Raw genomic sequence first — 23,727 nt, 5'->3', positions numbered from 1 at the left:
ATTAAAGCGCACTCCAAAAGAAGTGCAGGAAGCGCAGGAACACCAGATACTGCCTGTATTGTTGTCACCTCTGGTCAGACGCACCGCAGTATCAGCTAGAACCTAATGCCCGCGTGCATCGCATAGCTGCTCGAATTGTCGGGGATGGATACCCGACAATGATCTAGCCATTTACAGAGTACTGGAGTGACTCAGCAACACTGGTGGAGGAGACAAGAGTGCTTGTGATAGAAACTGGAATGTCAGAAAAAAATTTCTCAAAAGCAGAAGCAACTTCCTGCTGAGATTGAATTATAGTATTGTTTACTGATAAATTGTTTTCAATGTTGCGGTCACTCTTCCCAGTTAATCACATTCCAAGTCATCTTTATTTATTCGGTGCATTTTTTATTATCTGTCTGATATGCATAGACTTTGCAATAGAACAAATACTTTTAAATAATTTAGAGTATTTTTTAACATACTCGAGAAAACGTGATCTCTCACTATATAGTTCATTTAGGCTTTGTCTGCTCCTATGAATGCCAGCTGTTGCCCAATCATTAAATGACAAGAGACCACCTGATTTGACTGACCAAGAACTTCCCGAATATTTGAAAATTTTCAATTTTATTAGTTAAAAAGAAAAGGCCCACTGAGTGAGCCCGTTCTCATGTCTGAAACATAAATTTTCGAATGGGTGATAGCAGTTTTTGACGTTCTGATAGTGACTTTTTATCCTATTCTTAATTAAATTAGTTGAAATTGAAAGTGAATTTTCTCTTCAGTTTTAATCATCCACCGTTTCTTTTATTAAAGTCTTAAATGTCATGCTAATATTTAAAGAACTAAACATTTTTATTTCAGTTGTTACATTGATTGTATCAATCGTTGCTTGGGCAAGTGCGAAATCAAAATTCTTCTGTGAGTTAGCGCGTGCACATGCCTACGTTCCTGTCTGTGGCACTAATGGACAGACATATGACAACAAATGCTTGTAAGTATTCCGGAAAATCTATTAAGATAAAGATATTTCCGTGATAAAAAGATAGAGCGGTTGAATTTAAAAATATTATAAACACACGAAGTGCGTACCATCAATTTCAAAACATTCATCGCCCCTGAGGTGGCTCTGTTACATACACTCTGCTGTGATGGCGGTGATGACTTATCATCATTTTTCTTGAGGAAGATACCCTTTTAAGTATTTTCAACTATTCTTAGTATATTCTGCTCTTCCATCGCTGCTGCTAAATATAACAGATTGATAATTTTTGATGGTACGACTACTACATTTGTGAATTGGAATACCTCCTTTACAATTAGATTACAAAACAAAGGAAGTTTATGTATAGAAAGATAATGAAATAAAATGAATTGTCTCATGAGAATTGTAATACTTCGTTCGCGCTCGTCACCTTGAGACATAAAATGTTCATTCTCATAAATGTTCATTAGTCTCATTTGCCCAGTAATTTCACTATCTGCAGCGCCCTTCAGACCAAAATACAATTATGTTTACAAATTATTTCTTCATGACAGAAATAGACCGTTGTGGTATTCATAATCCAGCCGGCATTCGTTGCAAAGGAGCCTCCCACTGGTGAAACATGAAATGCCTTTGTTTTTTCAGACTGCGAGGGAAGTCGGGCTTAAAGAATTACTTTTGCTAAGAGTATGTCTGAGTCGATGAAATTGTTAATTATTTTAAAAGATACAACGCGTCTTTTTGCGCCTATTCCTAAGCAGTCTCTATCCAAAGTTGGATAGAGACTGCAAAAACCAAAGCTGAATGAAGTTCCTTGGAGGAGGCTTTTACCCAAAAGAGGTCCATACAAAACAGAGATAGTAACTTAGAGTAAGATTATATAATTGTTATTTTTGCATGGAATCAAATAAAGCTTCATTATTATTATTATTATTATTATTATTAATCCCAATCAATATTTTGGGCAGAAAGGGTATTGGATCTGGTTCTGATGAATATACCTGTTGACACTAAATTTGCATTTCAGTTATCTGCGTATAGAACTGGTCATCTATCACGGATTTCAAGTTGAATATCTCTTCCTGCAGCATTCTGTTTGATTTTATGAAATTGTTTCCGTTGTCACTGTTCATGTGACCTGGAATTCCGCGACGAGCTGAGAGTCGACAGAAAGGTGCAAGAAAGGCAGACGCGGTAAGATCGGATTCAAGCTCAAGACGAATACCCTTGGTTGTCATGCATATGAATACAGCAATGTATCCTTTGGTGCATTAAATTTCTCGTCCTTTGGCTGACTTTATATCAACAAAACCTGTAAAACCTATTCCTGTATAATAAAATGGTCTCGAAATATTGGTTCTAGCTGGTGGTGAATCAAGCAATAATTAGTCATTCTATGAGCATAATCAATAAGCATATTCGTCAAATGATGGTTGTGTGGTAAAATTGTAGGATGTTTCATATTATTATTATTTATATTTGCTGTTGATATTCGTCCACCTACTCTTAAAACTTCTTGGTCATCCAGAAACGATGTAAATTTTAAATCTTACTCCTAGGATGCGCTTGCTTGTGCTTTTCAATAAATATGATATCCTCTGACAATTCCAATGATTGTACATATTTTAATAAAATAGTATTCACCTTTGTGTTCAGGTGTTGTTAGATATGATGGTTTGTTACTCAATCGCATAGAGAAACGAAGCATCCAAGCCATAACTCGCAATACTTGCTTATTATTGTTATATCTATTTAATAAGGTTTTTATGACGCCGTTTTCATATTTTAGCGTAGACACATATATTTGTGTTGAAATTTTAATCTCTTTGTTTGTACTGTAGGATGTACTTTTTGTGGTTTTTTCCTCAAACGATGGCAACCAAACTGGGCCGGACCACCATATGGAATGGTGAACTAGCTCGTCAGCCGTGCTTCCTCTACTTGCGCAATCAGAATTGTTGTCCTTGGACTGTACATAGCCCCAGCATGATGACGGTATTGTTTCTTTGACATGTTTGACCGTATTTACCACAAATGGTTTGCATCGATTAAGATCTCCGCTCAACTATCCTTATACCGCTGTGGAGTCAGGCCAACCAATTATATACCTATTATATTTAGACAAACATTTACGTGTACTTTTTATCATCTTTGATAGTAACAGCGGCGCATAGTTCTAGTCTAGGTAGCGAAATAATCTTCATTGATGTTACAAGCCGTGTTTTTGCTGCTACGATGACAACCGACAATTTGTTTTGGTCATTCTAATGAATCCTAGCATATATATCGCATGCATTAGCCTTTACAGATGCATCACAGAATCCGTGAAGCTCAGTGGTGTCATTAACGTTGCATTGTAGCCAACTTTGTATATTAATATGCTTTATATTGTTATTTAAGTTATTTCTTATGGTATCTCATCTATAACAATGGTTTCTGGCAATATATCATCCCATTGAAGATAAAGTTATCAAATTTCCTGGAATAACAACTCAAGCTTGGTTTTAACAGGTAAGTAAAAACTAACCAAGAGGGTCGAATAGTGTTGATATGTCAGACAATAAAGTGCGTTTGGTAAGCTTTAACGATGGTTCTAATATGAGGTTAAACATAATTTATCATTTGTTTTCCATTGTAATCCCAAGGCCTTTGTTGACTCTTGGTACTTCTTGAAAATATACGTGTGGCTATTTGTACTGTTGTCCTTATCTTCATCAAATAATTCTATTTTGTTAGATGACCATTTTCTGAGATTGACTCCACCCGAACTTAACAGTGCTATAAGTTCTGCTTTTAACCTTTTTGCGGATTCAAGGTCATGTCTCCCGTGCAATACGTAATCAGTATGGAATCTGGTATTCACTAATTCTGCTGTATGAGAAAAACGTTGAGCTTCATGTTTGGCTAACTGTTTTAAAAACATCATAGCTAGGAATGGTGCAGCTTTGGTGCTGTATGTATTAATGAAACTCCAAATGAAGTCATTTGAAACAACAGTTGAATCGTCGTATATTTTGTAGGAAATGATTGGAATCTGGAGAGTCTCTTGTCTTATATGCAAGTGATTGTGGTGGGGGTACATCTGGTAAACTGACTTTACCACTCGAACAGCAAATACCTGCAGTTTCCGTGCATGACAATACTTGCATATCATATTCATTTTTCCGATTACAATATCTGGATATTTACTGTATTATTTTTTGCAATCATGATGGAAAGCTTCAAGTTCTAGACTCTTACATTTAGCAGGTCGTTGTTGACGTAGATTGGCTATTATTTCGTTACTTGAGGTCTTTTCGACTTCAAGTTGAACAATAATTTTAATCGTGATCGCGTTTCATCAACAGTTAGTCTTTCTTCTTCTGTTTAATTTTCTGTAGATCTTTTTATCCTTTCACGATTATTTGGAAGCCGTTCCTCTAACGGAAAATCACTGGATTTCGGTTTATATACTATTGAATATCGAAATTTCTACTACCAAAACACTCTAGAATGTTCAAATAGTTCGGGCATTTTCGTTCCTTGAAATTACTTGAATTTGTTTAATTATTGTTAACTCGCTATTTTAATGATCTTCACTAGAACTACTACTACTACTACTTTCAATGATCCTAACTGGATTTCGGTATATATATCGTCAAGTATCGAAATTTCTAGTTCCAGAACACTCTAGAATATTTAAATAGTTCCGAAGTTTTCGTTCCTCGACATAACGTGAATTTGTTTAATTACTGTTCACTTCAATGATCTTTACTGGACTGAGAACACAATAGAACTGACGACAAGTCACTGGATTTCGGTTTATATATCGTCAAATATCGAAATTTCTAGAGTCTTCTACTCTAGAATATTCAGGTTAGGACGTTTTCGTTCATTCCTCGAAATTACGTGAATTTGTTTACTTACTGTACAATTGTACTTTAAATAATCTTCATGTTTTAGGCATTTTGGAAGTTTCCAGATTATTCCAAAAAATTTTTGAACTTTTTAGACCACTTCAGGTTGACTTTAAAAGTTAAATACATTTTTGATCATTCTAGAGTATTCCGAAAGTAAATTAAAACAGTTGTAGGCATATTAAAAATTTCTTAATCTTTTTAAGACGTCTCAGATTATTTTGGATCGATTTCAACAGTCGCACTAATTTTAGAACTTTTTAGACCATTTTAGAAAATTTTAGGGTTTATGGTTTAAGAATCTTCATTTCTCAAAAGAATTAACAATTTACTTACTGAGAAAACTTAAATTATCTTAAAAGTAAGATTTGGTACTAATAATTAAATAAAATAAAAGTTAAAACTGAATTACTGAATTTAGAACGTCCTAGAAAATTTCGGATTGATTTTAACAGTTGCAGATATATTGGAACTTTCTAGATCTTTTTGAAGGTTTCTTATGCATCCTAGATCATTAAAACCAATTTAGAACTTTTTAGATAATTTTAGAATTTTTTTAGACAATTCCGGATCAATTTTATCAGTGGCACGCATCTTGGAACTTCCCTGTTCATATCAGAAAATTTTTCTAGACCATTTCGCATCAATTTCATCAATTGTAAATATTTTGGAACTTTCTACATCATTCCATTAAGTCTTAGAACTTTCTAGATTGATTACATCAGTTGCACACATTCTGGAAATTTCTAGATCATTACCGAGATTTTCTGAATTTGACAGAAGTTAACATTAGATAGAGAAGGACAGATATATAGTATATAATTTCACATTATTGCCACCCAAAACCACCCACTTCCACCCATTTCGACCAAGCTCCCTTATGCACACCAGGGGACCTAGAGGTATTTGCCATCCCAACGGGAATTTGATCGAAATTGCGGATAATATAGAAAACCGTTTGACACTAATTTCATCCTTTTACTTCTTGGCCCAATAGTTAATGAAAGGGTTTCCGACTGCTTTGTTTTCTGCTTTTCCATCGCGATAATATCGCCACTATGCACCAAGTAGGTCCCTGTGAAATGCTCGAGTTTTCAATAAGTACGAAGGTCATAGTAGGCATGCGGGTTCCATATACCAGAAAGAAATATACCTACAATCACTGGCTTATAATAATTCCAGGATTAAAGTTGAACGCTAACGAAACGAAAATATAGTTTCTGAGGACATCGCTTCACTTCGAGCGCTCCCACGTTCCTGGCACAACTAGCTGCACAATCACGGGAATACATTCCAAGAGATAAATCAAGACGTCCCTCGGGAGGACTGGAACAACTTCCTACTTTAAACAATGATTTCAAAGAATGTAAAAGTGTTTATATAGTCACAGAGTAGAGATGGATTTACGTATTAAATATAGTGAAGGAATATATTGAAAAATAATTAATATATAGTCCCAAATATAACATATGGCCATTATTATTGAGAATCCTGTGACTTAAGTACATCTCTTTTAAATAAAACAAATAATTGAATGATTTATTGCTATATTTTGTTTTGAATTTTATTACTTTCTTTTATTTGCTTCATGATTTTGTTAGCATTTGCCTTTGTGAGCAATCCTTGCACCGCGACACTCACATCTGTAATGTGAAAAGTAAGAATAATTAAAATAGATTAAATGCTCAGACTTATGATTAGTTCTAAGTTTTTAAATATTGATGGTATTAAGATATTTATCTACATAATTATAATAATAATACCAGCACAAATCTTCCAACATAATATTAAGATTTACTTAACGAAAATATTATCATTGTGACTAAGTATAATGTTGCTTAGGAATAATAATAATATTAATAATAATAATGAAGCTGTTTGTGATTCCGTGCACAAATAACAATTATGTAATCTTGTTTTGTATGATCCTCTTTTGGGTAAAAGCCTCCTCCATAGAACTCCATTTAGATTTGGTTTTTGCAGTCTCTATCCAACTTTGGATATAGTTGGATAGAGACTGCTTAGGAATAGGCGCACGTATTAAGACGCGATGTATCTTTATAAAATTATTAACAATTTCGTTGACTCAGACAAACTCTTAGCAAAAGTAATTCTTTAAGCCCGACTTCTCTCGCAATCTGATACAACAAAGGCATTTCATGTTTCACCAGTGGCAGGATTTCCTATGCACAAAATGCCGGCTAGATTATGAATACCACAATGGCCTTTATTTTTCTGCCATGAATCAATAATATGTAAACATAATTGTATTTTGGTCTGAAGGGCGCTGTAGCTCGTGAAATTACTGGGCAAATGAAACTTAATGAATATTTATGAGAATGAATATTTTATGTCTCAAAGTGACGAGCGTAATTGCAGTGCCCTTAAGAATTTATACGGTTTTTCAAGAATCCTGAGCGGCACTGCATTGTAACGGGCAGGTCGTATCAGTAACTCGTCCCTCATCATTTAAAAAAAAAACTGCTATAAGCTCTAAATGTGCCAAAAATACCAGATCATATGAATATGATTCAAAAGCACATTATTTTTGAATAATTGCAACTGGATGAGCAAGACACCTTATACAATGAAGTTACCATTTCCAATATATAAAACGTCATAACACATGAAAATATGCCAGAAAATCGGCACAGGAACTCCCTGATATGATTCCTAGCCGTGTTAGGATTTATTACAATTGTCATGAGACAATTCATTCTATTTCTTTATCTTTCTATACATTTTTTTTTCTTATGGAATAGGAGGACAAACGAGCGTGCGGGTCACCTGGTCTTAAGTGATCACCGCAGCCCACATTCTCTTGCAACACCAGAGGAATCACAAGAGTGTTGCCGGCCTTAAAGGAAGGTGTACGCGCTTTTTTTGAAGGTACCCATGTCGTATCGTCCCGGAAACACCGCACAAGGAAGCTCATTCCACAGCTTTGTAGTACGTGGAAGAAAGCTCCTTGAAAACCGCACTGTGGAGGACCGCCACACATCCAGATGGTGGGGATGATATCCAAATTTGTGGCGTGTCGTGCGCAGGTGGAATTCGGCGGAAGGAATCAGGTTGAACAGCTCTTCAGAACACTCCCCGTGATAAATGCGGTAGAAGCCACACAATGAAGCGACGTCTCTAAGCAACGCCAAGTGATCCAGCCGTTCACAGAGCACTGGGTCTCCGACAATTCGAGCTGCTCTGCGTTTCACGCGGTCAAATGGATCGAGCTGATAGTGGGGTGCGCCAGACCAGAGATGACAGCAATACTCAATGTGTGGCCGGACCTGCGCTTTGTAGAGCGCTAGAATATGGGCCGGCTTGAAGTATTGCCGTGCTTTGTTGATGACGCCCTGCTTCTTCGAAGCCAATTTGGCTTTGCCCTCCAGATGGCCGCGGAATTGGCAATCGCTCGAGATTTCGAGACCCAGTATTCCGATACTAGGCGAGGCTTTGGCTAAACTTCCTTTGTTTTGCAATCTAATTGTAATGGAGGTATTCCAAATCACAATAGCTACTTATTCACTGTACTTGTAGTCGTACCATCAAACATTATCAATTTAGTATATTTAGCAGCAGCGATAAAAGAACAGAATATACTAAGAATAGCTAAACATACTTAAATGGGTATCGACCTTAAGAAAAATGATGATAAGAGATCACCGCCACCAGAGCAGAGTGCGTGTATCACAGCCACCATAGGGGCGATGATTGTTTTTTAATTTATGGTTCGCACTTCATGTGTTATGTTTTTACTTATTATCACAGAATTATCTTTATCTTAATAGATTTTCTGGAATACTTACTGGCATTTGTTGTCATAAGTCTGTCCATCACTGCCACAGACAGGAACGTAGTCATGTGCGCACTCTAACTCACAGAGGATTTTTGATTTTGCACTTGCCCAAGCAACGATTGATAAAATCAATGTAACAACTGAAATATGAGCATGACATTAGAAGAGGAACTGAAAGCTGATGATTAAAACTGAAAAGATAAATCATATTGATTTTTAACTTTTTTTTGTTCAAAATACGATATTCAAATACTAACTGAATATCAAAAACTGCCACCACCCATTCGAAAATTTATGTTTCAGACATAAGAACGGGCTCACTCAGTGGGCATTTCTTTTCAACATCCCGCTAAGAAAATTTAGAATTTAAAAAAATTCGGTAAGTTCTTGGTTTTACGAAAATCGAGATTGCATCAGATCTCGACGTTTTAAGGTCCTAGGAAGCTTCCCTGCTATTCCCACGATGATGTCCGTACCTCTGAATGTATGTGTGTGTGTGTGTATGTATGTATGTAAATCTCTTATAACTTTTGAACAGATCGACCGATTCCATCGCGGTTGGCGCCATTCGAAAAGGCTTGACAAAACAGACCGATTCGGACCGGTGGAATTTAAGAAATCTCAAAACATAATAAAAAAAATATTGGTGTTTTTTTGGAATAACTTTCAAACGGGTTTATCGATAGATTCCAAAAACTAAAAATGATTTCAATGAAAAGTAGCAAGAAAATTAATTCTACTCTTTAAAGTTAAATATATTTAATAGTAATTATTTTAAGCACTATCTATACGATGTACTGAAATGCAACTAAATCCTCTAAATTTTCAGTTTTCAGCCAGACTTCCAAACAATGATTTTTGTGAATAATAATCATACTTAATAAAAAAGTTTTCATTTAACGCATGTAAACAAACGGTGGAAAGAAATAGATAATACAAAGTAATAGTTTCATGGCGAATGGTTTTATTTCCTTCTATCAACTTGACCAACTATGAGGAGACTTGCAGGCGATTAGTAGTAATGTAAACCTACTTCGTTTGCTTTATATAGGTACCCTATAAGGAAGTCATTATTTTTTTCCATTTTAATTAATAATTTACAAAAAGTTCAGCTTACCGCACTATGAAAGTATAATGTATTTTTAATTAAAATAGATACTACATAGCTAACTAGCTGGAAATCGGTCCTCTAGATCAATAGTCAATCTGCTACTTGTGGTGGCAGGATGATCCTGTTGCCGAAGGCTATGCTTCAGATTCTTAAAAGTTATTGTATACATATTTTTTTATATATATAATCCCTTATAAAATGCTCACAGAATAGCTTTATTAATTTACGGTGTGTGGTGGATGATGCAGCTACTGTACTCAATAACTTTTCTTTTGTATTAATTTACACTTAATTTTTTGACTTACTTGTGTAAGGCATTAACTATTTGACGTTTGAGTATGTTTGTTGCATCACTTTATATTGTAATTGAAATCATTTGTAAAACAATGAAAATGTAAATCTGGATTTAAAAGAGTGGCAAGGAGTTTCTTGCTACTTCTTCATATTAGCTCAACCTTCTACAAAGTAGCGGTAGATTCAATAAGAAAATAATTTTATATTTGACATTCGTAAGTGTCATTTCCTTGAGCTACATGATTAAAGTGATTTTGATTTGATTTATCTGGATGCGCAAATGCTAAAGGAATTTAGAAGACTCACTATTGCTAGACCATATATTAGGCATGATACCTGATCAAATGACCCTACAATTAATAATAGTAAGTATATTGTGGAACTACCTTCTAAGGACGACTGGATGAACTCAAGGACGGGCAGGAGCATCTTATGGGTCACTACTGTCCAAAGTAGAATATTAAGTTGGCAGTGGGGTCTATGGAGAACGCCCCAGGCTTACACCCAGCACAAACTTAGGGAGTTTTACCTGCATAATTCAAGCAGAGGTATACGCCATTTTAGAATGCGCAGATACCAATGTCCAAAAAGGCTACTTCAACCAAAATATATACATTCACTCTGACAGTCAGGCAGCATTGTTGGCCTTAGACGCAGACTTAACGGCGTCAAAATTAGTCAAAACTGCATTGACTGCCTAAACACAATAGGCATAAAAAATAGGCTGATTCTCAGATGGGTCCCCAGGGTATGCCGGAGTCATAGGCAGTGAAACAATCGATGAGCTCAGAAACCCTGAGAATACAATGTCAAAAATAAATACTTGAACGCTGGAGCAACACAAGAGGTATAAACTATTCCAAAGCACTGATAAAGGCATTCAACAGTAGAGACGGGAATGAAGCCCTATCACTGAACAGAAAAAATCTATGCGTACTTACCAGCATGTTAACTTGGCACTGTTGCCTAAACAGGCAACTCAGTATCAGAAATGGGAAATCAGGAATCAGAAAAGAAAAATATTGCGGGTTTTGCCTTGAGGCCGATGAAACGCCTCCTCGCTCCTGTGGGATTGCGGCCCACTAACGCATAAGCGTAACATAATCCTTGGTGACTACACTCTGCTGTCAGTTGATTTTTTTTAAACTCGCGTTAAGAAGCGTCGCAGGACTTGACGACGAATGTATGATGACGTATGAGTGGCGAACACAATAGTTCTATTCTGGATACGATGTTACTAGGACTATCAGTCCTAGTAACTAGTTTTCTTAATTTTTTTTATTATGACAAGCGTTTTTATTTAGTTTCACCTGTCCCGTTGCCTGTCTGTAATCAAATCTTGCAAGTTAAATTTTACTCACTTTTTTGCTGTTTTTTCGTTTTCTTTTTTGTAAATTAATTAATTAAATCAAAAATAACCTCAATATAATTGCTTTTTTTATTTACATTGTTATTTTTGAAATATAAATAATATGAAAATGTGTCAGTCGACAGCTGTGGTCCATTCAATGGGAAACGAGTGTCATATGTTAATATATAAAACTACGATAAATAAATTTATCAGTTTCTTTTCACTTTTTTTGGATCACTTAGTGTACCCAAAAAATTATCCGAGCAACTGGAGTACACTGAAGAAGGGTCGAAAATACTTGGTACAAATATCCACTTATTTTGGCTGGCGATTTCAACATCAACTTAGCGGCCTTGTGTTTCCTTACGGAGACGCAGACATCTCGACCTAGCGATACGTCATATTTAACGTACCCCGTACAAAATTGGGCACAACTTTTTGCCTCATGCCGGGGTATGCGTGTACGTTAGGGAGGATATCTGCTGTCGCCGTCTCGGCAATTTTGAGGGTAGGGACCTGTCTACTCTCTGGCTCCGCGTAGATTTAGAGGACCGCGTCCGTATCTATGCGTGTGTCTACAGGTCCCATAGTGGTAACGCAGACACCGATCATCTCATGGGCTGCGTTCAAGCGGCAATTGACGACGTGCTTGCACAGATCCCCTCCGCTGAAATCGTAGTCTTGGGTGATTTCAACGGGCACAATGCCGAATGGCTTGGATCACGTACCACAGACTACGCAGGGCGATCTGTGCATAATTTTGCATTGGCGTATGGTCTGTCCCAATTGGTTGAGTCGCCAACGCGGCTCCCGGATGTGGATAGCCACATGTCGTCCTTATTAGATCTTCTGCTGACTACACATCCCGATGGTTTCCAGGTCTGTGTCGATGCCCCTCTCGGAACGTCCGACCATTGCCTGGTCAGGAGTGTAGTGCCTATCCGACGCCACCGTCGCAGACCACCAGCGACCCGCCGCGTTTGGCACTACAAGTCAGCAGATTGGGATAGGATGCGTTCCTTTTTTGCATCCTACCCTTGGGGCAAGGTTTGTTTCCCTTCGGATGATTCTAGTGCCTGCGCCGTTGCAGTAGCCGATGTGATACTGCAGGGCATGGATATTTTTATACCAAGCTCTGTAGTACCGATCGGTGGCAGATCACAGCCCCGGTTCGATGCGTCAGTTAAAGCAGCATCTGACTGCAAAAAACAGGCGTATCGAACTTGGGTTGCGGCGCTGGGCACAAACGATCCGAACTGCAAAGTTCTTAAGAGGAAATATAACCGTGCCTCCAGATTTTTTAGGCGGCAAATCGCCCGTGCGAAGTCTAAGCACGTCGTCAAAATCGGCGAGCAGCTTTCCAGTTACCCGACCGGAACACGCAAGTTCTGGTCGTTGTCGAAAGCTGCTCTTGGTAACTCCAACCAGCCGTCCATGCCGCCGTTGCACATGAGGAATGACACCCTGGCCCATACGGCAATAGAGAAAGCCGAGCTCCTGTGCGCTCTTTTCGCCTCCAACTGGACTCTTGACGACAACGGAAAAACACCGCCGACCATCCCGCGGTGTCAGAGCTCTATGCCTGAAGTACAGTTCAGACAGAAAACTGTTAGGCGAGCTCTGTTTTCGTTGGACGTCAGGAAGTCGGGCGGGCCGGATGGCATTTCTCCAATCGTGCTTAGAAGTGGGCCCCTGAGTTGACGCCGGTGCTAACGCGTTTATTCCGGCACTCTTATTCCAAAGGCGTAGTCCCTGCTCTTTAATTATAAATGTTTATTGTACGATATTACATTGTAATCCATATTTTATATTAAAAAAAAACCCGCTGAGTTTCTTGCGCCCATTCTTCTCTGGTCTCTTTTGAATGGGTGGTAGATTTTGACGTTCAATAAGTGATTTTAAATCCTATTTTGAATAAAAATATTTGAATTTGAATTTGAATTTGAATTTGAATTTGACTCATGGAAGTCAGCCCTTGTCCATCCGATCCAAAAAAATGGAGACAGTTCGGATCCGGCAAACTACAGGCCTATTGCTTTCACCTCCCTGCTCTCCAAAATCATGGAGAGCATAATTAGCCGCCAGCTTTTAGTATACCTAGAGAGTCACCAGTTGATCAACGACCGACAGTACGGCTTTCGCCATGGACGGTCGGCAGGTGATCTTCTAGTATACCTAACACATAGATGGGCAGCGGCTATTGAAAGCAAGGGGGAAGGCCTGGCAGTTAGCCTGGATATGGCGAAGGCCTTTGATCGTATATGGCACAAGGTGCTCCTCTCAAAACTTCCATCATTTGGGCTTCCCGAGAGCTTGTGCAAGTGGACCTCCAGCTTCCTCACTGGGCGTAGCATACAGGTCGTTGTCGACGGATATTGCTCGAACCCGAAGCCCGTGAATGCTGGAGTACCCCAAGGCTGTGTGCTATCTCCTACGCTGTTTCTTCTGCATATCAATGATATGTTGGACACCTCCAACATGCATTGCTATGCAGATGACAGCACTGGTGATGCTGTATACACGGGCCATGCAGGTCTCTCTCGGGAAATCGTCGACCAGTGCCGGAAAAAACTTGTGTCTTCTATCGAGTCCTCTCTCGAGAAGGTCGCGGAATGGGGTAAATTGAACCTTGTCCAATTTAACCCCCAGAAGACTCAAGTTTGCGCGTTTACCACTAAAAAAACCCCATTTGTCGTATCACCGCTCTTCGAGAACACTTCCCTTAAAGCCGCGCCTAATATCGGAATACTGGGTCTCGAAATCTCGAGCAATTGCCAATTCCGTGGCCATCTGGAGGGCAAAGCCAAATTGGCTTCGAAGAAGCTGGGCGTCATCATCACGGCAAGCCGGCCCACATTCTAGCGCTTTGCTAACATTGCTGTCATCTCTGGTCTGGTGCACCCCAGTATCTGCTGGATCCATTTGACCGCGTGCAACGTAGAGCAGCTCGAATTGTCGGGGACTCAGTACTCTGTGAACGGCTGGATCACTTGGCGTTGCGTAGAGACGTCGCTTCATTGTGTGTCTTCTACCGCATTTATCACGGGGAGTGTTCCGAAGAGCTGTTTAACTTGATTCCTGCCGCCGAATTTCACCCTCGCACGACACGCCACAAGTTAGGATATCATCCCCACCATCTGGATGTATGGCGGTCCTCCACAGTGCAGTTTTCAAGAAGCTTTCTCCCTCGTACTACAAAGCTGTGGAATGAGCTTCCTTGTGCGGTGTTTCCGGGACGATACGACATGGGTACCTTCAAAAAAAGCGCGTACACCTTCCTTAAAGGCTGGCAACGCTCTTGTGATTCCTCTGGTGTTGCAAGAGAATGTGGGCGGCGGTGATCACTTAACACCAGGTGACCCGTACGCTCGTTTGTCCTTCTATTCCATAAAAAAAAATAGTAAGCTTTTCCTTATGATAACAGCATTGTCTATATCGTAATAGATTATTCAGAATATTTATATATCAGAATTGTGAGTCATTGTATCGAACGCCTTTAAGTAGTCTACAAAAGCAACATACAATTCGCAATTATTTTCTTTGTGTTTCTCTAAAAGTTGTTCCATTACATTTATATGGTCATATTGTGTTGAAAAGCCAGCACGGAATCCAGCCTGTTCAAACGTTTGCCTCTTATCTAAATGTTCATTTATGCGGTTCTGCAGAATAGATGCAAACAGCTTGTATATATTTGATAATAGGCTGATCGGTCTATAATTTCCGATGTCCAGTGGGCTACCCCTTATGTAAAACAAAATAATGTCGGATTTGCAGCAATGCGTACGTACTGTTTCAGTTTCAAGCACCATATTAAAAAGTCGTTAAGTGTGACACGAGTTGAAGTGCTCCTTTCTTCAACGCTTCATTGCTAATACTATCTGGCCCGGGTCATTTGTCGTATTTTAGTTTCTTTAAGTGTAATAGTATTTCTTTTTCAGTTATATATTCTATTATTTGGTTTGATTCTCTTGAAATAATATCTTCGTCACTAATATATTCGTATGCAAATTCTGATGGTCTGCTGTATAATTCTCTATAGAATTCTGTGGCATATCTCAGCACTTCTTGTCTGTTTGTAGAAATTCTCATCATTACTTTTGAATTTTTGTATCCAATATTTGTGTTTATTTAGTTCTTTGTTAGTTCGTCTTGAGTTTCTGTACGTATTTAGATTTTTTTCTATAATTCGTTTTCTGTGATTATTGTAGTCATTCTTTATAGCTTTACCTGTCTTTTTAAACAAGTTTTTGAGCTCCTCTTTCATATCTTTTGTCTTATTTTTTGTTGCTATCAGATTTGTTCTTTCACTTTGTTTTAGTAATTTTGTAGATCTTTGTGTGATAAGAGGTGCCGAGTTGGTTGATATTATGTTTTAAATTTTCTATATATCTTTTTGATTCATATTCGTTTTAAAGTGACTTAAGGGATGAATGGTAGGTCTTTCTGCTTCTTTTTGGTGTATTTAATTTGAAAGTTGCTCTAAGTAGTCTGTGATCTGAGTGAAATTTTATTTGATTTAGTATTTCTACATTTGATATTCTGATTGGCGTGTTGCTCATTATGAAATCGATTTCATTTGTAGTTCGGGTTCCATATACCGGAAAGAAATATACCAACAATCACTGGCTTATAATAATTCCAGAATTTAATTTGAACGTTGACGAAACAAAAATATAGTTTCTGAGGATATCGCTTAACTTCAAGCGCTCCCACAACTACGTCCCTCGGGAGGACTGGAACAACTTCCTACTTTAAACAATGATTTCAAAGAATGTAAAAGTGTGTATATAGTCACAGAGTAGAGATGGATACTGACGTAATAAATATAGTGAAGGAATATATTGAAAAATAATTAATATATAGTCCCAAATATAACATATGGCCATTATTATTGAGAATCCTGTGACTTAAGTACATCTCTTTTAAATAAAACAAATAATTGAATGATTTATTGCTATATTTTGTTTTGAATTTTATTACTTTCTTTTATTTGCTTCATGATTTTGTTAGCATTTGCCTTTGTGAGCAATCCTTGCACCGCGACACTCACATCTGTAATGTGAAAAGTAAGAATAATTAGAATAGATTAAACGCTCACACTTATGATTAATTCTAAGTTTTCAATTATTGATGGTATTAACATATTTAACTACATAATTATAATAAGAATATCAGCACAAATCTTCCAATATAATATTTAGATTTACTTAACGAAAATATTATCATTGTCACTAGGTATAATGTTGCTTAGGCATAATAATGAGACTTTATTTGATTCCATGCAAAAATAAGAATTATTTAATCTTGTTTTGTATGGACCTCTTTTGGGTAAAAGCCTCCTCCAAAGAACTATATTTAGCTTTGGTTTTTGCAGTTTCTATCCAACTTTGGATAGAGTTCGATAGAGACTGCTTAGGAATAGCCGCACGTATTAAGGCGCAATGTATCTTTATAAAATATTTAACAATTTCATCGACTCATACATACTCTTAGCAAAAGTAATTCTTTAAGCCCGACTTCCCTCGCAGTCTGTTAAAACAAAGGCATTTCATGTTTCAGCAGTGGGAGAATTTCCTTTGCACAGAATGCCAGCCAGATTATGAATACCACAACGACCTATTTCTGCCATGAAGCAATAATTTGTAAACATTATTGTATTTTGGTCTGATGGGCGCTGTAGCTAGTGAAATTACTGGGCACATGAGACTCAATGAACATTTATGAGAATGAACATTTTATGTATCATGGTGACGAGCGCAATTGCAGTGTCCTTAAGAATTTTTAGGGTTCAAGAATTCTGAGCGGCACTGCATTATAACGGGCAGGTCGTATCAGTTACTCGTCCCTCGTCTTTAAAAAAAAAACTTCTATAAGCTCTAATTGTGCCAAATATACCAGATCATAAGTATATGATTCAATAGCTCATTATTTCTGAAAAATTGCAACTGGATGAGCAAGATACCTTATACAATGAAGTTACCTTTTCCAACATATAAAACTTCATAACACATGAAAAGATGCCGGAAAATCGGCACAGGAACTCACTGTTATGATCCCTAGCCGTGTCAGAATTTATTACAGTTGTCATGAGACAATTCATTATATTTCTTTATCTTTCTACACATAAACTTCCTTTGTTTTGCAATCTACTTATTTACTGTACTTGTTGTCGTACCATGAAAAATTATCAATTTATTATAACTAGCAGCAGCGATAAAAGAGCAAAATATACTAAGAATAGTTGAACATACTTAAAAGTGTATCGTTCTCAACAAAAATGATGATAAGTGATCACCGTGTGTGTGTGTATCACAGCCACCTAAGGGGCGATTATTGATTTTAATTGATGGTACGCACTTCATGTGTTATGTTTTGTTTATAATATTTTTTTAAATTTATAAGCTCTACCTTATTATCACAGAATTATCTTTATCTTAATTGATTTTTCGGAAAACTCACATGCATTTGTTGTCATATGTCTGTCCATTACTTCCACAGACAGGAACGTAGTCATGTGCACACGCTAAATCACAGAAGAGTTTTGATTTTGCACTTGCCCAAGCAACGATTGATAAAATCAATGTAACAACTGAAATGAAAATGTTTAGTTCTTTAAATATGAGCATGACATTTAAAATGAAACAAACGGTAGAGGATCTGAAAGCTGATAATTTAAACTGAAAAGACAAATCATATTGAAATTTAACTTTTTTTTATTCAAAACACGATGTTCAAATACTAACTGAACATTAAAAACCGCCACCACCAATTCGAAAATTTATGTTTTAGACATTAGAACGGGCTCACTCAGTGGGCCTTTCTTTTAAACATCCCGCTAAGAAAATATAAAATTAAAAAAAAATCTCTTTCTTGGTTTGACGAAAATCGAGATTGATCTCGGCGTTTTAAGGTCCTAGGAAGCTTCCCTGATATCCCGCGATGGTGTCCGTACCTCTAAATGTATGTGTGTATGTAAATCTCTTATGACTTTTGAACAGATCCACCGATTCCATCGCGGTTGGCGCCATTCGAAAGACTTGACAAAACAGACCGATTCGGACCGGTGGATTTTAAGAAATCTCAAAACATATTTAAAAAATCATAGGTGTTTTTTTGGAATAACTTTCAAACAAGTTTATCGATAGATTCCAAAAACTAAAAATTATTTCAATGAAAAGTAGCAAGAACATCAATCTACTATATAATATTAAATAGTAATTATTTTAAACACAATCATCACTTAACGCATGTGATCAAACGGTGGAAAGAAATATATAATACTTACAAAGTAATAGTTTCATGGCGAATGGTTTTATTTCCTTCTATCAACGTGACACACTATGAGGAGACTTTCAGCCGATTAGTAGTAATGTAAACCTACTTCGTTTGCTTTATATAGGATCCCTTTAAGGAAGTCATTATATATATAGGTAGTTTTTAAGGAGTCATTATTTTTTTCCATTTTAATTAATAATTTACAAAAAGTTCAGCTTATCGCGCTATGAAAGTATAATGTATTTTTAATTAAAATAGATACTACATAGCTAACTAGCTCTGCCTCCATATCCTGTCCTATAATATATTGTAATAAAATAGCAATTATGAGACCAACAACTACCAACGCTTCCATTGTGTGGTGGAACAAAGCCAGCCAGAAAACAACTTCAGATAGGTAAGAAAGCCTTGCTTGTATGTTGGTTACTGAAGCCATGAAGTCAGTGGACTTGAGGAGGGATGGAGGGAGGGATTATGTGCGGCTGTTGAGGCATTGCTTAACCTACCGCCTCTTCCACTTGGGGGGTCATGTAACTTATCCAACTTGAGACTTATCCAAGGCGTTTGATTGTGTTGAACACGAAACATTAGTCAGAAAACTTCACCATTACGGTATTAGAAATAAAGCATTGGTGTTAATGACATCCTATTTAAATTTTAGACTACAAAAGGTGGATGTTAATGGAAATCGGTCCTCTATATCACTAGTCAAAATGGGGGTTCAACAGGGCTCGATTTTAGGACCCTTTTTCATTCCTTATTTATATAAATGAGCTCCCTTATATTGCAAAGGATAAATATCAAATTGTGTTGTTGGCTGATGATACATCACTCATGTTTAAAATACACCGTTGCTAACTATATTGTGATGTTGTTAACAATGCTTTGACTAAAGTTCTACATTGGTTTAAAGCTAATTACTTATTACTTAATACAGCTTAAAAACGAGAAATTAGATATAGTTGATAGCGCTGTTTTTCTTGGAATAACGTCCCTCCCTAAAATATGGTTGAGGGAGGCGATGGCTGATCCTGTTGTCAGAAGCTCTGCTTCAGATTCTTAAAAGTTATTGTATACATATTTTTTGAATATATAATCCCTTATAAAATGCTCACAGAATACCTTTATTTATTTACGGTGAGTGTGGATGATGCAGCTAGTGTACTCAATAACTTTGGTTTTGTATTAATTTACATTTACTTTTTTTTTTGACTTACTCGTGTGAGGCATTGGACTATTTGACGTTTGAGTATATTTGTTGCATCACTTTATATCGTGATTCAAATCATTTGTAAAACAATGATAATGTAAATATGGATTTAAAAGAGTGGCAATGAGTTTCTAGCTACTTCTTCAAATTAGCTCAACCCTTTACGAAGTAGCGCTAGATTCAATAAGAAAAAAAAATTCTGACATTCATAAGTGTCATTTCCTTGAGCTACATGAATAAAGTGATTTTGATTTGATTTGATTTAACTAAATGCGCAAACGCTAACGGAATTTAGAAGACTCATTATTGCTAGACCATATATTAGGCATGATACCTGATCAAATGACCCTACAATTAATAACTGTCAATCACTATATTCTGGAACTACCTTCCAAGGACGAGTGAATGAATTCAATGACGGGATGGAGCTCTTATGGGTCCACTAATGTCCAAAGTGGAAAATTAACTTGGCAGTGGGGTCTATGGAGAACACCCCAGGCTTAAGCCCAGCACAAACCTGGGGAGTTTTGCCTACATAATTCAAGCAGGTATACGCCATTTTAGAATGAGCGGATACCAATGTCCAAAAAGGCTACTTCAACCAAAATATATACATTCACTCTGGCAGTCAGGCAGCATTGTTGGCCTAAGATGCAGACTAAACGGCGTCAAAATTAGACAAAACTGCATTGACTGCCTAAGCACAATAGGCATAAAAAATAGGCTGATTCTCAGATGGGTCCCAGGGTATGCCGGAGTCATAGGCAGTGAAACAGTCGATGAGCTCGGAAACCCTGAGAAAACAATGTCAAAAAGAAATACTTAAACGCTGGAGCAACTGAAGAGGTATAAACCATTCCAAAGCACTGATAAAGGCATTCAATAGTAGAGACGCGAATGAAGCCCTATCCCTGAACAGAAAAAATCAATGCGCACTGTTGCCTAAACAGACACCTCAGTATCAGAAATGGGAAATCAGGAATCAGACAAGAAAAATAATGTGGATTTTGCCTCGCCTCCTCGCTCCTGTGGGATTGCGGCCCACTAACGCATAAGCGTAATATAATCCTTGGTGACTACACTCTGCTTTCAGGTGATTTTTTTTACACTCGCGTTAAGAAGATACCACGGTTCCTAAATGCGGCAGGACTTGACGACGAATGTGTGATGACGTATGAGTGGCGAACACAATATTTCTATTCTGGACACGGTGTTCCTAGGACTGATAGAATAATAATAGTCAAATCAAATCAAATCAAAACAATTTATTGAAAGTAGGTATATACCTAGATACCTTTATACGTAGAAAAGTGTATTGTATATACAATACACTTTTCTACGTCATAAATACAATAGAATAATTTAATACATTATCGTAAAAATATAAATGTAACAATAATAACAATATAAATGTCTATAATAAAAATATAAATGTCATCGATGGTATTGTACATATAATACCTGTTACCTATCATTTATTTATTTTGTTTTGTCACTAAATTACAATTATTGTTCCAAATAATTTTGTCATTTAAATATTCTTCTACCTTACAATACGCATCTTGTGATAGTATGTTCTTAATAACAAACTTAAACTTATTTTCACTAAGACTAATAATATTTTCAGGTAATTTATTATAACATTTAATACATAGGCCCACAAAAGAATTATTAACTTTACACAATCTGTATTTTGGACATGCTAGTTTATATTTGTTTCTCGTATTAAAATAATGTTTATCACAATTTCTATCAAAATTTTTAAAAGTTCTTCGAGCATACATAATATTTTTATATATATATTGTCCAGGCACCGTCATTATGAAAATTTCTCTCAATGTATCACGGCTACGTAGATTATAAATACTTCTAATTCCCCTTTTTGCAGTATAAATATAGACTGTATATCAGCTGCTCGACCCCACAGCAGTATGCCATATGTCATAATTTTGTGGAAGTAACTAAAATAAACAATACGAGCTGTAGTTACATCAGCAAGCTGTCTTACTTTTCTTACAGCGTAAGCAGCTGAACTAAGACTTTTCCCCAAATGTGAAATTTCGAGGAGTAGACAAATCATAAAATATTGCAATAATATTTTTAGACCTCTCCCAAGCCTGAAAATCATGTTGAAAAAGTACAGAGCCGGCATCGATAGTGCTGCGACCCTTAGTGAATCCAAATTGTTCTTTTACCAATATGTTATTTAAATTGAAGTGGGAGAGCATTTGGTTGAGCATAATTTTTACTAAAACTTTGCTCAGTACTGGGAGCACAGAAATAAGTCTATAATTACTGGGTTCGGTTTTATTCCCATCCTTCAATAATGGAACAACTTTGCTCACCTTCATTAAGTCTGGAAATTCTCCTGTGTCCACGCAGTTATTAAAAAGTGTGGCTAAGTAGGGTGCTATTGTGTCAATTATAATATTATGACATAAATTGACAGACATTCCCCATATGTCTTCAGTATATTTCTTACTAATTAATTTTAAAGTTTTAACAATGACTGTGGAATCTATGTGCCGAAAATTCAATAAATTATCACATGAAGGTGTTGATTTTTTTAGCAAATAAGTGGAAAATAAAGCTGACGAATTCAAGTTTTAGGTAGTTTTTAAGGGAATATTAGTGAAGTAGCTTTGAAATTCCTTTGCTACTTCTTTAGTACAACTAATTAGTTTATTATCCTTTATTTTGGTAAAGTCAGATACATGCCTTTTTATTTTGACAGTTTCGTCATTAACTTTCAAATAGTTTATATTTTATTATCTGATTTTTTATTTTATTTAATACGTGAAGTGCTTTGGCCTTTTTACATACATTTTTGTAATTTTAGAATAGGTTTTTAAATATTCTTTCACACTATAATTACATGTCAATGACCATACAGTTCAAATAAATGGTCCATGCTCAGGCGTATACCTTTAAAAGCCCAATCATTAAATTTTTGTTTCAAATTTATTTTTGTCTCTTTCCTTTTAAAATTTTCAGCGTATACTGGCTGCACTATATTAAAAAAGTTATTATAATAGTTATTCGGATTACTGTAATCATAATTTTGTTCTTGTAACAGTTTATATAATATTGAGTTAAGCTTTACTATCTGCTTCTTAGTTATTGGTCTACTTTTGACGATAATAAACTGAGAAAAAGGTAGAGATACACTAAGCCCGCTATGATCAGACTGTATATTATTAATTTAATTAATTTTTTATAATTTTACAATCAAAGCAATTAAAATTAGTAAACACATTGACAATGCAAGTCGCAGTTGTTGAAGTTGTTCTCGTCGGCTAATGAAATAAATGAGGAAGGTCAAAAGATTTAAATAAGTTGAGTTAGTCGTTTGAGCTTTTACAAATATCCAAGATATTAATATTAAAGTCTCCACAAACCATTAAATGTTTGTTATTTTTTGAGAGTCTAGTTAGTATATCTTCCATTACCAATAAAAATTTACAAAGATTATTTTGATATGGTGGCCTGTACACACAGACTATTAAGTAATTTTCTAGCTCCACGCATGAGATCTCTATGGTTTGTTCAATCGACAATGCCACAATATCTTTTCTCTCTTTTACTTTTATTTTATTACGGACTAATATAAGGGATCCACCACCATTTTCTGTTGAATGAACAAATAATCGTATAATTTTTATAATTAAATAACAATTGATGTTCCTGTAACCAATGTTCAACTAAACACAAAATTTCATAATTATATCTTTCTAAAAATAATTCTATTATTAATTCTTTACTTGAAAATCCTTAAATATTTTGATAATGTAACTTAAGTGTTTTAGGGGGTATCTTATTAATAGTTT

General features: G+C 36.3%; 2 long non-coding RNA genes across 3 annotated transcripts; one reads left to right on the top strand and one right to left on the bottom strand.

Moving 5' to 3' along the window:
- Positions 1–856: 856 nt before the first annotated feature.
- LOC126978222 (uncharacterized) lies at positions 857–6,405 on the top strand. Its single transcript, XR_007732551.1, has 3 exons — positions 857–976; positions 1,995–2,161; positions 6,046–6,405. It is a non-coding gene; the product is annotated as an uncharacterized LOC126978222 (long non-coding RNA).
- Positions 6,394–18,837, bottom strand: LOC126978215 (uncharacterized). Of its 2 annotated transcripts, none has more exons than XR_007732542.1 (3): positions 18,701–18,837; positions 17,875–18,004; positions 6,394–6,506 (listed from the first exon to the last, which is right to left on the bottom strand). It is a non-coding gene; the product is annotated as an uncharacterized LOC126978215 (long non-coding RNA). The 2 variants fall into 2 exon arrangements; XR_007732543.1 differs by lacking the exon at positions 6,394–6,506 and adding an exon at positions 16,355–16,467.
- Positions 18,838–23,727: the final 4,890 nt, after the last annotated feature.

The sequence above is a fragment of the Leptidea sinapis genome, chromosome 47 (genome assembly GCF_905404315.1).
Source record: "Leptidea sinapis chromosome 47, ilLepSina1.1, whole genome shotgun sequence".
In the NCBI taxonomy this organism is placed as follows: Eukaryota; Metazoa; Arthropoda; class Insecta; order Lepidoptera; family Pieridae; genus Leptidea; species Leptidea sinapis.
Note: the sequence above shows the minus strand (reverse complement) of the source record. Positions and strands in the feature narration are given on the sequence as shown.